At 40.8% G+C, this 17,107-nt stretch overlaps 1 protein-coding gene across 1 annotated transcript in view; it reads left to right on the top strand.

Annotated features, from left to right (window-relative positions):
• The window catches only part of kcnh8 (potassium voltage-gated channel, subfamily H (eag-related), member 8), a 385,185-nt gene that overhangs the window by 366,425 nt on the left and 1,653 nt on the right, over positions 1–17,107 (top strand). The gene's annotated exons all lie outside the window — the stretch shown is intronic.

The raw sequence follows: 17,107 nt of genomic DNA, 5'->3' as shown, positions 1-17,107 counted from the left end.
AATGAACCAGATCAGTACATAACCTATAGCTCAAGTGAACGTGTTGGCCTACATCTTTTAAAAAGGGGCTGGAATTTTTACCTGGATATTCTGAATCAGTAAATGTTGATTTTTTCATTGCCTATGTGCTGCTGTATACGGTAGACATAAGAATAATAAATTGTATGTAGATTACTGTTTGTCATACAGAAAAACAGAAAAGTGAGAAGTGATAGCTGTTTAGTTTTCATTGTTACATAAGTTTGCAATAATATCTGAAGCAGAAGTTGCTCCACAGGGCTCCTTGCTACAGCTGTACATTTAACAGATGGAAATCAAAGGGTACATTTCCGAAGCGTTTGGAAAGCTGCATGAGCAATTCGAATCTTTTTTTGTCAGTCTTTCAAAAAATTTTCATCTGTCATATTTATGTAATTGCTTTGTATGAAGACATGAAGGGTTTAAAATATTGGTGCCAAAGGTGATGAAAATTCGCTCATATGATTATAACAGTCCCATACATTACAACAGAAAAAGATAAAAGAGCAAAAATATCAATCTTCTTAGTTTTTAATTGTAGGAATCCCCTCAGAATTTCATTCTACCCTTTGCTTGTACAGACAGTTGTTGGCAGTACATCAGGTCAGCAAGTCAGACCTTTCTCTGGTCTGTATTGTGTCTTAAACCTCAGAGGTATGTAGTAATAATACTCTCTAGGTTATGTATCTGAACAATGGTTTTAGTCAAATGTTTTAAAATGTCTGCTTTCATGCTTCCAGCTTTCACAGCAGTCAATTGCTGTATTCTGTTTTTTTAAAGATCCAGGATCACAGACAGTCACTATACCCATTCTTCCACATTTCAATAAATTTTGCACGAGTACAGAGTGGGAATAAAAGGGTCTTTTTTTAGAGTACCACTCATGTGGTACACCAGGAATTAGAGCTTGGATTCCAACTATTCACAGTAGACATCAATAATTTGGATAAAGGAATAAAATGTAATCTTTTCAAATTTACTGAAGACACAAAACGAGGTGGATTATAAATAATACTTTTCAAAGCAGGGATTCATGGGCCTACTATGGTGCTAGCTGTTCTGTTCAGCTTGGGATACATGTCCACACTCTGTCTCTGTCTTGCTCCAGCACCTTGAGGGTCCTCTGCTTCTGATTGGACAGCAGGATAACTTTACTTACAAATGCCTTGTGCACCTTCATCATTAAAGGCTGTTGCTTATTAATTATTTCCAAGCCACAATCCATGGCATTATCAATAGCAGTAACACATTCTAAATTGCCTGAGTGAGCCATGTATTAGTGCTAACTGGTTTAAAGGGCACATAATCAATCTTTAATTGGCTCTTAAGGCTGATGAACACTGTCTGATACTACCTCTTACTATTTCCTTACTGGTTCCTTAAGTTAACAATTATCCATTGGTCCATTCTCTTCAGTAAGTTTAGTTATTGTTACGTTATGATTTTTCACTAAGATAAGAGAATAGTTTGAAATGTTGTTTATCTCTTTGCTTTAGAAAAGAAAGGCATTCGCAGTCAGGACCCAATGGTTACTGCTTCTGGGCTTCTGGTCATAATCTTCACTCACTTGGTGAAGTCCTGATTAAATCAAACATTTATGACTGCCTTTCATGTTTATTTTCTTTTCAGCCTCTTGTTAGGTGATGTTTTAACAGGTTAACAAGCAAAATATCCGTTTGGTGATTTTGTTTTCTCCCTGAAGTTGAATGGTTGGAAAGAGTTCCTCATTTTTGAAAGGACAAAAGGAATATTGTAAAAAGTTCCTTATGATTTCAAAGCTATATAAAACTAATACAAAATATCACATAGTACTAATCTAAACAAGTTATTATAGAGTATGTAAAAAAGGAGTGAAATGGCTGGAACCAAGTATCGATTAAGTCCTGTCTAGCTTGTTGTGTGTAGAAGGTGATATTCCTCCCGCTCAGAGTCCTCTTATTCCTCTGTAGAAGCCTACTGCTGCTCTCCCACCTCTACAGAGTCCATCATATCCTCTTGTCACCTGTTCCAGTTGTGCAGAGCAGAGGATACTAGGAATATGCAGCACACAGTGTCTGGAGTATAGTGAAATGTTACTTCTGACCAATCCAATCATCAGAAACTCTTCTTCAGAAAGCCCACTATCTGCTCCATCATGATCCAGTTTGAATAATAAGCTTGTTCCAAAGGGTAGCCTTTGTCTCCCACCCTTGTATGGTATCCACCCCTCACAAGTACAGCCAATGTGCTCAGACAGTAAAAAGTCACTTACTTTGCTCACTCTGATCTGGTTACAGCCATTTTCCATTTCCATTGTGCATTTATGAGTTGCATGAATACAGTAGGCAGTGCAGGTCATGCTTGATGCAATGAGCCACAACATGGTAGCCAAGGTGTCCCTTCACATCTCCATGTTCCTTTCTTTCTGGCACCTTCTAGTAGTACTGAGTTTGCAGGCATTTCCATACATCACTTTGAGTTACAACTGCAACTTTCAACTTGATCCCCAGGCCCTGGCCCTATAGTTTAGTCATGCTGACCATCATGCTGCACTCTCACTCCCATTGAGATCAGGCTGATGATGGCCATCAATGACTCCCCCTCCTGCAGTATTGCATTTCTCCAATGCATTCTTATCTCCCTCGACTTTCTAGATTGAGTTTACCCCCTTCACAATTATTGTCCCCTCTGCATCACAGCATTGCTGCCTCCAGTCTCCAGAATTGACATCACCCATTTCCCTGCTCCAGAAGTGTCTTCTGGTAACCCCTCCTTGACTTTCATCCAGCTGAGCCTCAGGACAGAGCATGGCCCAAGCCTTTGACCAACTTAGAAGAATAGCCCCAACTGACCAGACCCTTTACTGATGTCTGTGAAGCTTCCTGACTAACTCGCCATAACATCATGGACTGGTTGCACCAGATCTACAGCACCGACTGTGGCACATTTTCTGCACTGTAGTGATACAGACCTCCTTACCCAGACACCCCAAGCTGTCACTGACTGTACCAATCCCCTGGACTAATAGTGGATGCCGTCCTTGACTTACCGTGTCAGGACCCCTGACAGAACGTTGACTTCCTTGACTTGAATGAGGACATTGAGAAATGTCCATCGCATTGAAGGACATTCAGTGTGTTTGCTGCCAGTACATGGTGCAGGTATGAGATTGACATAGCATGGTGCACAACAGCAACAGCATCTCCCTTTGATCCTTGACTGATGACAAGCATGACTAGCTGCTTGGCTTTATGTTGGTGCTAAACAGCAAGGCAAGGTAGTAATACAATGAGTCTTTAAGGTCTAGCTGAGATAGCAAAGTGCAAAAAATCATCAAGGCTTGGCAGAGATGCTGTGAGCATCCTAGCAGGTGCAAAGGGAGTGAGTGCTGAGACAAGAAGCAGGGAGCCCAAAGATTCATCCTTACCAATCCATGAGGTTGGTGCCAGTTCTGTTCCTGGCAGCAACTTTCCAACAAAGGGGCTAGTGTGCTCCAAAGTGCAGAATTGCACAGTAAGTGGATGAGAGATGTGACATGAGGCCCTACTTGTCTGAGGCCAAGTCTGTGGATGGGACGGGTGTGGGTATTTGCTGCCCATGGAGCAGGCCTTGAGATATTTGTGACTACTATCCAAGATGGAGGGCAAGAGAAAGAACCAGCGAGTGACCTCTCTGACTTTCACACTGGGAATTGTCACTATCTAATTTCTACAACAGGTGGGAACCTGTATATAACTCAGGCAAGATTAGCTCAAAATGAGATTTTAATGCATGGATGGATAAAAATAGGCCTCTTGCTGCTCACAAATTAGATTTTCATCTCACCACTCAACCACTGGTTGGAGAATTGGGTGTCTTGCTTTCAATGTTGAGAATCCCATTACTGCTGATCCCACATGATCTTCCCAACTTTCTTGCCAATGCCCGGGTCATTCAGGGCCTGGGAAGATTCCACCCTATGTTTCTATTGATATGGTTTACAGTTAAAATTGCAAGATCGTTTGACTGAAAGCAAAACCCTGCAGATATTCGAAATCAGAAGCAAACACAGAAATTGCTGGAGAAACTCAGCAGGTGTGGCAGCATGTGTGGAGAGATCAACAATGTCAACATTTCGAGTCCGCTTTGATTCTCCTTCAGAACTGAAAGGAATTCACTGAATACAAAGTTTTCAGAAAATGTATTGTTTCATCGGCTTATAGAAATGCCAGGCTTGGCCTATTTGTGTATTTCTTATGTGGTGCCACATCTGAGGTCAGTCTGCTATGTGGCTGCAGACCATGGGTAACATCAGCATGGGAGCTGGAAGGATACTGTGATTGTAATGCTCATAGTTAGCAGCCTGTAAGAACTCAATGAGAGTGCTTGACTGTTTAGACCACTGAAAGTATTTAAAGAAGAGGTAGATAGATTTTTGAAATATCACAGAGTTAATTGAATTGAATTGAATCATTTAATGTCATATGTATTTAATGTAAAAAAAAGCCAAAAGTGTGTACCTTATTAATACATATATGGCTCAATTCACATTAACTTAGAATAAGACAAGAAAAAAAGATAACTTAAGAGAGTGCAACTTTCCTTTCTACTGCCGCAGTCCCATTCAGCTAGTTGGACAATGATTAAGGCCTGAGCCAGTTGTGATCTTACAAAACAATGGGGCAGGCTTGAGAGGCTAAATGGCCTACTAGAGCCTAACTGCTCCTATTTCTTATGTTCTTAGGTTAAATCAAGTGGCATACCTTTTCCTCCAGTGCCTCCCATTTAATGATGTATTGATTTCACTAAAATTCCAGTCCTTTCCTATTTTAGCCCACAGCTGGGGCAGATGCACAATTTCCCTGCTATCAGGGATGTGGAATGACACAGTCACAAAATATGCCGAGTGGAACCACCAAATCAGTGCTTGCACACTCCATCAAGGAACCCATCAACAGCCCAAACAAGGAGAACAAAGGTAACACAGTGTGGAGCTGGAGGAACACAGCAGGCCAGGCAACATCAGAGGAGCAGGAAAGTTGACGTTTCAGGTCGGGACCCTTTCACTGAAGAAGGGTCCCGACCCGAAACGTCAGCTTTCCTGCTCCTCTGATGCTGCTTGGCCTGCTATGTTCCTCCAGCTCCACACTCTGTTATCTCTGACTCCAGCATCAGTTCTTACTATCTCTGAAGGAAAACAAAAGGTTGTTGAAGAGATAGAGCAGCCTTTGCTGCCTTAACCGCCCACTATTTACCACCCACAGTGAATAAACTGCAGGGGTCTTGAAAAGCTCAGTTACGTAATGAAGAATGTGGATAGCGTTCTGGAAGGTGTTACCACTTAACTGGGAAGAGTACTCTGATAAGACAGTCCCATTATTCCACAAACCCTCACAAATGTGCAATTACAAAATTTAAACCACCAAGGTGATCAATTCACCCGACTGATTGCTGTTGCAGGATAAAAGCAATTGATACCAGCTTTAACAAAAAAAACCCTATTTAGTGCAAACACACTTATTCTTTCACAAATATTAGAAGAAAACAAACGATTACTAATCAAATGTTATGTGACTTAAACCACCCCGTTTAAAATCCCAAGCCTGCAAAAAATTCATTCTCAAATGAAGCAGATTAAAGACAGATAGTTTGACATAAATATTATGCACAGAAAATTGTATGGATGGAAAATCTGAAGATCAAAAATCCAGACGTAAAGGTCTTTTGATTTTAATCCTTCTGAGTTTAGCAATGATGATGCACTGCTGACTGTAGAGTTATGATTATTCTTTGATTCAGAGGTTGATTAGGTGGACCTACGGCTTTTATTGTTTCTTGTAAGTTTCTGTTTTTTTGTTTGTCTTTTCAATGACAAGAGATCAATATCTGTTTGCTGACTCTGGCTGTTTCAAGCTGCACTGCTCTCACAAGTCTGTAGCAAACTGCAACTTGACTAATCCAAGGCATCAGGCAGTTTTTTTCATTCACCCAAAATAAACTCCTGGCGTTGCTCTAACTCAAAAACATAACAACCTCATTGAGGTCTCCAAAAGCAACAGAGTAGTGTACAACAACAAAAACAAGGTTGCTGGAAAAGCTCAGCAGGTCTGGCAGGTCTGTGAAGAAAAAGTCAGAGTTAACGTTTCAGGTCCGGTGACCCTTCCTCAGAACTCCAAAAGCAACACAGTATTGTACAGCTAAAAGTGCATGCCTCTTGGTATTTTCGAGTTATAAAACTCTCCTGGTATCTTTGTTATATTGCAGTGTCCAATTCCATTCCTGTTTATAGTCCAACAAGGGAAAATATGTACTCACATGCAAAGGGTGTAAGGGTCTGAAAAGGTTAATCTGGAGGAGGGTCTTAAAGGGTTAATGTGGAGGAGCGTCTGAAGCACCACATTCTGTGATGATGTCGTATGGATGATGGGAGAACAGTTTCGGATTTTAAAGGAATAAGGCCTAACATTTGGCTCTTTCTCATTGTCCCTGTTAAAATGCTTATCACATTATTGTAGCATGTACATTGTTGCTATCATGGATTAAATTCCATCATGTTAAGGCAATAACTTCCTCTCATTAGACTAGTAAGTGGTTTTCCTCCACCACACTAGACCAGGCAGGCCTTACATATCCCTACCAGGTAACAGGATGGAAGCAGCAAATCTTCCAGAAAACATGAGCAGTGGTGAAGAATCATCGTTCAACATGCAGATCCTCAAGGTAAGCTTTAATGGCAGGCTGGAGTTATCTCCTCATTAGCCCTGCCATCCAACAGTCTCTTAAACAATGCCATTGCATCAGTATCATTAATGACCTGACGTTCTAAAGTGAGAAGTTTTTTTCATTGTGCGAGCTCTCGATCTGGACTTCCTCCAAAAGATACATGAGGTAAATCTGGGTATTTCTAACTGCCAGACAAGGTGCAATCTGGTGACCTGGTATATTTTGTTCCCTTGGGGACATGATTTCCAACTGTGCTACTCACCGCAGCTCAGTGGTTAGCACTGCTACCTCTCAGTGCTATGGACCCTGGTTTGATTCCAGCCTCAGGCAACTCTCTGTGGGGAGTTTGCTCATTTTCCCCGTGTCTGCCCGGGTTTCCTCTGGGTGCTCCAGTTTCCTCCCACAGTCCAAATATTTGCAGGCTAGGTGGATTGGCCATGATAAATTGCCTGTAGTGTTTAGGGATGGATAGATTAGCTGGGCTATAGGGGGATGGGTCTGGGTGGGATGCTCTGACGGTGAGTGTGGACTTGTTGGGCTGAAGGGCCTGTTTCTACACTGTAGGGATTCCATGAAAGAAAGTCTCACCCTTTCCAGCTGGCCATGGAAATGCAATGACCTTGATCTATTTAATTTTACAAAGATGGTTTTCTCACCTTTGTTGATGGACCGAGGTCCAGAAGTTCAATCAATCCATCTCAGAGACCACGATAATTTCTTTGAAGACAATATTTTCCACACATGGCATCCCCAAAAATGGACCTCAATTTGCCAATGAGTGTTTCCAATCATTTGCAGCCTAATATGAGTTTATCCATGTTACAAGTTCATCAAGGTACTCTCAAGCCAATGATAAAGCAGAGGGAGAAGAACATGTCATAAGAAACCTCCTGAGAAAGAATGTCTCCTGAGTAAGCCAGACTCACAGGGATTTTAACCTATTCAAAATGACAAAGGCACCCAGATGTGATTCAGGAATCTGCAGTATAAGGGCACTCTGGTGACAAGGTTCCAACAAGTTAGATCGACACCAAATGACAGCGCTCAAAGAAGCAGCGGTGTTTTGATTTCTCAAAAACTGAAGGCATCAGTTGATAGCCTGACTGAGGACGGGTCACCGGACCCAAAACATTAACTCTGTTTTTCCTTCACGGATGCTGACAGACCTGCTGAGCTTTTCCAGCAACTTCTGTTTTTGTTCCTTGTTTAGCCAGACTACTGGTTTCTCAGAAGGAAATTGTGACAATGCAGCCACTAACAAGACAAGGACTGAGTCAGAGCACACATTGACTCTCCACAACCTCCAAAGGAAATCAACACACATTCAAGGAAATTGGTAAAAACATCCTGCAGAGTTTTCTTTTAAAACACAGAGACACACCTCCAGGTCAGCATGGTGCAGAACTTGGAAGGATGTTTCATGATGGTGATGCTCCCCTGTAACTTTGACTTACTAGACGGGAGAATTTGTGGGTTTGGGGTATTTTGCTGGAGAAGCCTGAAGGAATTTAGATAGCACATATTGCAGCTGCACTATGCCAGTGCTTGTAGAAGCAGATGTTGAACCTTATGAATGGAGTTCTCATCAAACTGACTGCTTTATTTTCCTGAGCAGCGTTGATTTTATTATGTCTTGTTACTGTATTCAGCCATCCAAATAAAGGGACAGTGTTTCAACATACTCCTGTTCAGGTGATGGAGAAGCCTTGGGGAGTTAAGGGAAGAACATCTTGTCACAAAGTATCAAGCCCTGGCTATCACTAGTAGCCGAAGAATTTATGTGGTTGGTCCGGTGCAGATTTCAATGAATTGATGCTGTGAGTCGCAGCTATCGTAATGCCTTTGGGATTGTTGCATTTTATACTGCTTTGAAATAGTCATTGTCCGATATGAGATACATAACTGTTTTACTAGCACTTAAATCTAGATGTGAGTCAAGTTTTGGTGTATGGACTGTCTCATTACCTTTTTATTCATTCATGGGATATGGGCACTGCTGGTTGGGCCAGTATTTATTGCTCATTCCTTGTCAAGCTTGAGAAGGTGGTAACATCTGCCTTCTAACACCGCTGCAGTCCATTTGCTGTAGGTCAAGCCACAATGCCATTAGGGTGATATTTCCAGGATTTTAACACAGTGACATTAATTGTGAATGGAGCTGTACATTGTGTAATCATTAGTCAACAGCTCTAGATTATACTTTGTAGCCAGGGTTAATCCCTCAGGAAATTTTGCACAAATGCCCTGAGTTTGTAATGATTAGCCTCCAACAATAACAACTAAATTCCTGTGCAGAAAAGCTGCAATTACATCTGGGATGGAGTGGTCCAGTAAATTTATTCAGTGACCAGGTTATTCGTGAGTCACTGGTGCTTTTAAAACTATTGATACTCCTTTAACCACTTCGCTGATGATTTTGAGTAGACTGATACAGTAATAATTGATGAAGGTGAATGTTTTTGCAGCAGAAAATATCTAGGCAGTTTTCCATATTTTTAGAATTACAAACTGTAGGTGTAATGTAACAGCTTGTTTCAAGGCACAGCTAGATATGAAGCTAAGGTTTTGAGCTCCACAGTCTGGCTGATGTCAGGGCTTATAGCTTTTACTGTGTCCAATGCACTGTGGCATTTCTTGACCACCTGTCTGCACACAGCTGTGTGCTTGAATGTCAGAATATGTCTATGCATTCAGACTTAAACTTTAAACACAGAATCATTAAATGTTTACACCACTGAAAGAGGACAATTGATCTTTCAGTTCTGTGCTCATTCTGTGTGAGAGCAATGCACCTAGAGCCACTCCCCTGTAGCTCTGCACATTTTTCTTCAGATAATGACCCAATTCTCTTTTGAAAGGCTTCACTGAATTTGCTTCCACCTGACTTTCAGGTAATGCATTCCAGATCCACACACAACGGTTGGTAAAGTGTTTTTTCCTCGTGCCACTATCACTTCTTTTGACAGTTCACTTAAAACAAACCAAAAGTACTGATTCAAAGCTAGAAAATATGAGTTCTTTCTAGCTGCCTGTGATTTGAGTCCACCATGTTAATCTGTTGCAACGTAGATATTTCCCTATCTATCATGTTCAAACCTTTGGTGTTAATTTACAACCTGATTTGGTGTATCTGATAGTTTTGATGGGATTACCTCAATTTCGAAGAAATCAATTCCCGATATAAGCAATCTATTTCTTCGGGTACTTAAGTAGGGTTGGAATATGTGTAATAAAAACTGAAAGAACTGCGGATGCTGTAAATCAGGAACAAAAACAAAGTTGCTGGAAAAGCCCAGCAGGTCTGGCAGCATCTGTGAAGGAAAAAACAGAGTTAACATTTCGGGTCCAGTGACCCTTCCTCAGAACTGAATATGTGTGTTTGGACAGATACCTTTTCAATCTTGCTGCTGTTCTGACCTTGGGCAGCAATAGAGGATAGGCAGCCCTTTTTCTATTTTTGACCTTGGTCTCAAAATGTTTCTTGCTTTCTAAGATGTTCTGAATCTGTTCCTGGCTTCAAAAACAGTTTCGTTTGTGGTAGGCCTGCTGCAAATGATACCAAGATTGAGGGACTTCAGCTGTTTGGAAAGATATGTGAAGGATTTTTCTACTTCAAGTAGAACTATTTAAGCAGATCTTCTGGGGTACAAACACACAAATCACAAAATGTAGTAATGCTGAATAATGACATTGCAAAAAACAAATCTAGCACCTGGGTTCATTCCTCGAAAGAGAGAGAATTTAAAAGACAAGTTATTATATCATAGCATCTCTACAGCATCGAAGCAGACCCTTTGACCCATCGAGTCTACACTGACCCTCCAAAGATCATCTCTACGCATGCCTCTACCCTATCCCCGTAACCCTACATTTCCCATAGGAAATCCAGCCAACCTACACATTCCTGAACACTACGGGGCAATTTAGCATGGCCAATCTGCACACCTTTTGGACTGTGGGAGGAAACCGGAGCACCCAGAGGAAACCCACACAGACACATCCAAACTCCACACAAAGAGTCACCCAACAGTAGAATCGAAACTGCATCCCTAGCTCTGTGAGGTGCTTTTCTGCCACCTGTAGAAAAGACAGTAGTAGACTTAGACTGAACTTTGGATGTCCTTATTTAAAGTACTTTGCACCATTCTGATCACCAACTCATTGAAAAGAAGCAGAAATACTGGAGAAGATGCAAAAAAATTATTTGCAAGAATTACACCAATACCTAAGATTATACTGATTTGGAACAGAATTTTAAGTGCATACATGTTTTTCAAACAGATTCTGTACATGGAAGCAAACTGGGTTGACAGTTTTGATGCAGAAGATGCCACAGCCTAAGTGTGTGTTTTCACTGATTATTAGGAGCGACAATCACAGTGGTCTGAGGGCTTGGAGGGGTTGCTCTGTAGATAATTGGAGTCTGGGGAGAAACCAGAAGCATGTCAGAGATCAGGGATACACAACAGTCAGAGATTAGAAATACTGGAATGAGAAAGTTGGTGATTATGGGGGAGTTTTTGGCAATCGAATTGGTGTAATGGTATTGGAGGTAGAATGATAGAATGGCCACTGCTGGGAAATCTAAGTGGGTGATCAGTGTATGGGAATTCAGTTGTAGGTGAGTCAGAGTTAGGGATGTTAGAAAGGTGTGGGGTGTGGGAGGGATTTTTGGGGTGGTCCAAAGGGAATAGAGAGCTCAGTGCCTGCGTGGTTGCTGCTGTGTCTGTTGGGAGACTGATTACTGGGCTATGGTGACAATGATGCGAGATTCAGAGATCAACCCAATGGCTCATTGCAGCAGATCTCTCATCAGCAGTGTCAGAGGGAGATACAAAGGTTGGGGAACAAACAGTGCATGTTAGTTTTGGGGAAGAAACAGTTGTTTGCCCTTGGTCCATAAGCAGGGCATTTAGGCCCATCTTCACTAATCCAGTCTGTCTTCTTTATGTTTGTCTGAATTGGGTTTCCAAACACCAAGGAAATGTTATCAACATAGGTTAAAAATACAAATCCTTTTAAAACAGATGCACACAGCCTTCCTCAAAGTTTCAATGAGGTATTGGACATCCACCCCCATAAAAACCCATCTGGGTGGGTTTTGAGATAGGTCCCATCTGTTCTGGGAATTGGTTGGGCATGGGGTGGGTGGGGTAGTTTGGTGAGTGCTGCGATGAATTCCATTCTGTAATTCTAAATAATAATTAAAATATACTCTGGAGAGGTTGAGAAGGCAGCAAGAAGGAATTCATTTATGCAGCAATTTGTAACAATTTGGAAGATAGCACATTGTTGGAACCTGATTGAATTGTAACTTTCAGAAGAGAATTGGGCGTATCATGGAAAAGAATCTAGAATTAGTTTATGTGGAGGAAAACATCACTTGTTGGAGCGATCGACAGGCCCTGAAACAGTAACCACAATGTAGGAAGAACTATACAACTAGAAATACTGCAGCCTGAAGAAGGATCACTGGACCCAAAATGTTTACTCTGCTTTCTCTTCTCAGATGCTGCTAGACCTGCTGAGTTGGTCCAACCTATTCTGTTTTTGTTTCTGATTTCCAGCATCTGCAGTACTTTGGGTTTATTTTTTGTTTGGAAATATTGCAAGTTTGTGATAGAGGGACAACAATAATCATGGGCGATTTTAATCAACAATTAAACCAGAAAGATCATATAAGAAATACTGTACTCGATTAGTTCATAGAATGCTTGAGATAGTTTCTTGCAGCAGCATTTTTTTGAACTAACCAAACAGCAGGCTATACTAGATTTAGTCTTGTGTAATGTGACAGGAATTATCAGTTACCTCAGAGTAAATTTATCTGTAGGTAGCAGAAATCACAATTTGACTGAACTTTACATCAAGTTTGAAAGGGAGAAGGGTGGCCTAAGACTAGATTTTAAACTTAAATAGACACAACTATGTAGATATGAAACTGAGCTAGCTGAAGTGAATTGTGATATTAGGCTAAAAGAGAGATCGGTAGAGAAGCACTGGTCGAAATCTGAAGGGTATTTCAGATGAAGTACATTTCTTTTATAAAGAAGAAGTCCAAAGGGGAAACCTACCATCTGTGGCTAACTGAAGAAGTTAAGGAAATCAACAAACTTAAGGTAAGAGCATATAATTGCGCAAAGATGAATGGTGGGTCAGATAACTGGTCAGAATACCAAGAACATCAGAGAATGACTAAACGTTTAATCAGGACAAATAAGCTAGACCATAAGAGGAAATTAGCTAGAAATTTAATAACAGATAGCAACAGTTCAATCTAAATACTCTTTTTTAATCTCTTTATTCATTCATGGGATGGGGGTGTTGCTGGTTAGGCAGCATTTATTGCCCATCCCTAATCATCCAGAGGGCAGTCAAGAGTCAACCACATTGCTGTGAACCTGGAGTCACATATAGTCCAGACCAGGTTAGGATGGCAGTTTCCTTCCCTAAGGGACATTAGTGAACCAGATGGGTTTTTCCCGACAATTGACAATGGATTGACAGTCATCATTAGATTCTTAATTCCAGACATTTATTGAAGTCAAATTCCACCATCTGCGGGGGCAGAATTTGAACCCAGGTCACCAGAACATTATCAGGGTCTCTGGATTAACAGTCCAGCAATAATATCACTAGACCATTGCGTCCCCTAATAAGGAAAATAATAAGTGAAGTAACTGTTGCTCCTGTACAGGGTGGCAATGAGGAATTAACAGTATATAATAAAGAAATGGTGAATGTCGTGGATAAATATTTCTGTTTTCACTATAGATGATATAACAACATCCCAGTAATGCCTGTAAATCTGGGGGTTGAAAGAACAGTGAAACTTTATGAAGTTCTCTTCACTAAGGAAGTGATACTAAGCAAAGTGATGATGCTGCAGGTTGATAAGTCTCCCGGTCCTAGTGACAAACGTAAACCTTCCATTCAAAACTGGAATAAGATTCAACTGCCTGCGCGGGTTTCCTCCAGGTGCTCCTGTTTCCTCCCACAGTTCAAAGATGTGCAGGTTAGGTGGATTGGCCATGCTAAATTGCCCATGTTATCTCGGGTGGGAAATGCAGGGATAGGGTGGGGGTGGGTCTGATTGGGATGCTCTTTGGAGGCTCGGTGTGGACTTGATGGGCTAAATGGCCAGCTTTCCTACTGTAGAGAATCTATGATTCTAAGGCAGAAAACAGGGAATTATAGGCCAATTAGCTTGACATATGTTATGGAGAAGGTGTTAGAATTGATCATTAAGGAGGCTATAACTGAGCACTTGGAAAAACCTTTAGCTAATCAGCAAGAGTCATCATGGTTGTGCAAAAGGAAAATCCTGTTTAACTAATTCATTGGAGTTTTTGAAGGGGAACTTGTGCTGTGGACAAAAGGGAGCCCATTGATGTGCTGTGCTTGGACTTGCAGAGGCATTTGACAAAGATTCACATAAAAGGTTATTGCTCAGAGAAGGTACAGGGGATAGATTGCTGATTGGCTGGCAGAAAACAGAGCATATGCACAAATAGGTCTTTTTCAGATTCTCAGAATGTGCTGAGCCCACAAATTTATGATACTTATCATTGACTTAGATGAGGAGAATAAATGTGTGGTAAGCTAAATTTGCAACTGCTATAGCAATAGGTGGGAAAGAATGTTGTCCAGATGTCTTATCAAGGATGCAGACCTGTATAGTTAGGTGACCAATTGAGTGGGCAAAAAATCTGGCTGAAAAATATGAATTGTTCACTTTGCCAGGAAGAATAAAAATGCAGAGTATTATTCAAATGGAGAAATTGAGATGTTGAGCAGTTTAGGTGTCCTGGAGTCATAAAGGTTGGTATGCATGTACATGTAATCAATACGGCAAAAAGAAAGCTAGCCTTTATTGTTGAGGAATTGAACATAAAAGTAAGGATGTTATGCTTCAATTATACAATGCATCAGTTAGACCACATCGTAAATACTGTACATTATTTTGGGCTCCTTATCAATGGAAGCGTGTAAATGCATTGGAGACAATTCAGAGATTTACAAGATTGATACCTGGAATTAGCAGATTTTCTTAATGAGGAAAAATTCTACAGGCTGAGCTTATTTTCACAAGTTTAGAACAGCAAAGTGGATACGATTGTAGCGTATAATATCCCAAAAAGCATTGAGAAGGGCAGCGTGGTGGTTCAGTGGTTAGCACCGCTGCCTCACAGCGCCAGGGACATGGGTTCAATTCCAGCCTTGGGCAACTGTCTGTGTGAAGTTTGCACATTCTCCCTGTGTCTGTGTGGTTTTCCTCCAGGTGCTCCAGTTTCCTCCCACAGCCCAAAGATGTGTAGGCTATGTGGATTGGCATGCTAAATTGCCCATAGGGATGTGTAGATTAGGTGGGTTATAGGGGGATGAGTCTGGGTGGGATGCTCTGAGGTTTGGTGTGGACTTGTTGGGCCAAAGGGCCTGTTTCCACACCATAGGGATTCTATGAAGTCGAAGTGGAAAGGATATTTCCTCTTATGGATGAGTCCAGAACTAGGAGGCATTGTTTTAAAATTAGGGATCAGACTTTTAGAACAGAGATGAGGAGAATATTTTTCTCTCAGAGTTATGCAACTTTGGAAAGCTCTGCCTCAGATGGTGGTAGAGGTGGGGTCATTAAAAGTTTTGAAGGAGGAGATAATGGATCCCAGTCAGGCAAGGGAATCAAAGATTATCAGGGATAGGTGGGAATGTGAAGTACAGAACACAAACAGAGAAGCTGAAGAAGAAACAAAAACAGAAATTGCTGGAAAGACTCAGCAGCTCTGGCAGTTTCAAACCCATTGTGAAGAAGGGTCACTGGACCCAAAACATTAACTTTGCTTTCTCTCCACAGATGCTGCCAGACCTGCTGAGTTTTTCCCAGCAACCTCTGTTTCTGATTTCCAGCATTTGCAGTTCTTTGTCTTTTTTCAGCTGAAGAAGAGTTCTATCAGACTCAAAATTTTAACTGCACAGCTGCTGCTAGACCTGTTGAGATTTTTCCAGCATCAGTAATATTTTGTTTCTTTTAAGAGATCAACTATGATCATATTGATTAGTAAAGCTAGCATGAGGACTGAATGGCCTATTACTATTCCTAATTCATGTGTTTGTTTGAGACATTGAGGGGGATATGTGAATGAGTAATGGAGTGGGTCTAATTAGGTACATCTTTCAAACAGCCAGCACATTCATCATGGTCTGAATGACCTTCTTCCATGATATATGTTTCTGTAATCAATGCATACAGTCTGCCAAATGGGAAGATTTCAACCTGTGGACTAAGTGAGCTGGCCCTGTCTGCATTCAGACACATAAAGGCAAAGAGTTTCAGACCTCATAACCATACAATCTCCAAGAAGGAAGAAAAGTACAATGTGAAAATATGCTGCAATTTGTTCCCAGGCTGTAAATCTATTTGATGTGAGATGATACATAGTTAATGATTACTTTCAAAAGCACCATACATCAGAAACTTTAAGTTGAAGGATAGGTTTCACAGTGCTGATCAAAACACATGCTAAGTATTCTTTCATCCATAACAGATGCTACTCATCAAGATAGACTGAGCACTATTCTTTACTGAGAATGTACACATACAGGATGTATAATTTTCTGCATTAATTCTGTTCATCAGAACATGGAACCTATATAGATAGTTCAGATGCTCAATACTTGAGTTCAAAATCTAGTATGAGTCTCAAGTGCCGGTGGTGATGTGCTGCAGTCAAAGGTTCCGCATGTGTTTCAGCTGAATTCAGGTCTCTGAGGTGACATGAAAGATAACATGCCATAATTTTGCAGCAAACCACAGGGGTAATCTGTGGTACGCCGTTATCGCTATGTCATTTGAGTGGAATTTCTATTCATTGTCACATCAGCTGCCACAGTTCCTACTTTACAACAGAGATTATTCTGAATTGACCGTAAAGTGCTTTGTGTTATCCCAAGGTCATGAAAGGTGCTATATGAATACAATTTTTGTTTTACATTTCTCAGTTAGGTCTCAGGTGATCTATATTTCAACATTATATACTGCCTTTAACCCCTCAGTACCCTTACCTAATAAAATTCTGTCAAAATATTGTATCCAACAATACTACACTCACTATCAGAACCAAATTTTATCTTGCAGCTATCCTTCCGTTATCTGAAAATGATATGGCATTTCTCAGTCATTTTGCCGCAGACTAGCATATATTAAATTTACTGCACTGCTTATCAAAGCAGTACTTTGTTCTCGGGCAGAAAAACACCATATGGCATAATCAACATAGATAGACTCCATACTAGCACACTTTGCAGTATTCTTTATATACAGAATACTAATTCTGTATTTAGTTAATGATTACTTTCAACAGCATCATACATCAGAAACTTTAAGTTGAAGGATAGGTTTCACAGTGCTGAT

This window comes from Rhincodon typus, chromosome 2, assembly GCF_021869965.1.
Source record: "Rhincodon typus isolate 14 chromosome 2, sRhiTyp1.1, whole genome shotgun sequence".
Taxonomy (NCBI): domain Eukaryota; kingdom Metazoa; phylum Chordata; class Chondrichthyes; order Orectolobiformes; family Rhincodontidae; genus Rhincodon; species Rhincodon typus.
The sequence above is the reverse complement of the archived record's forward strand: the minus strand, read 5'-3'. Positions and strand labels throughout refer to the sequence as shown.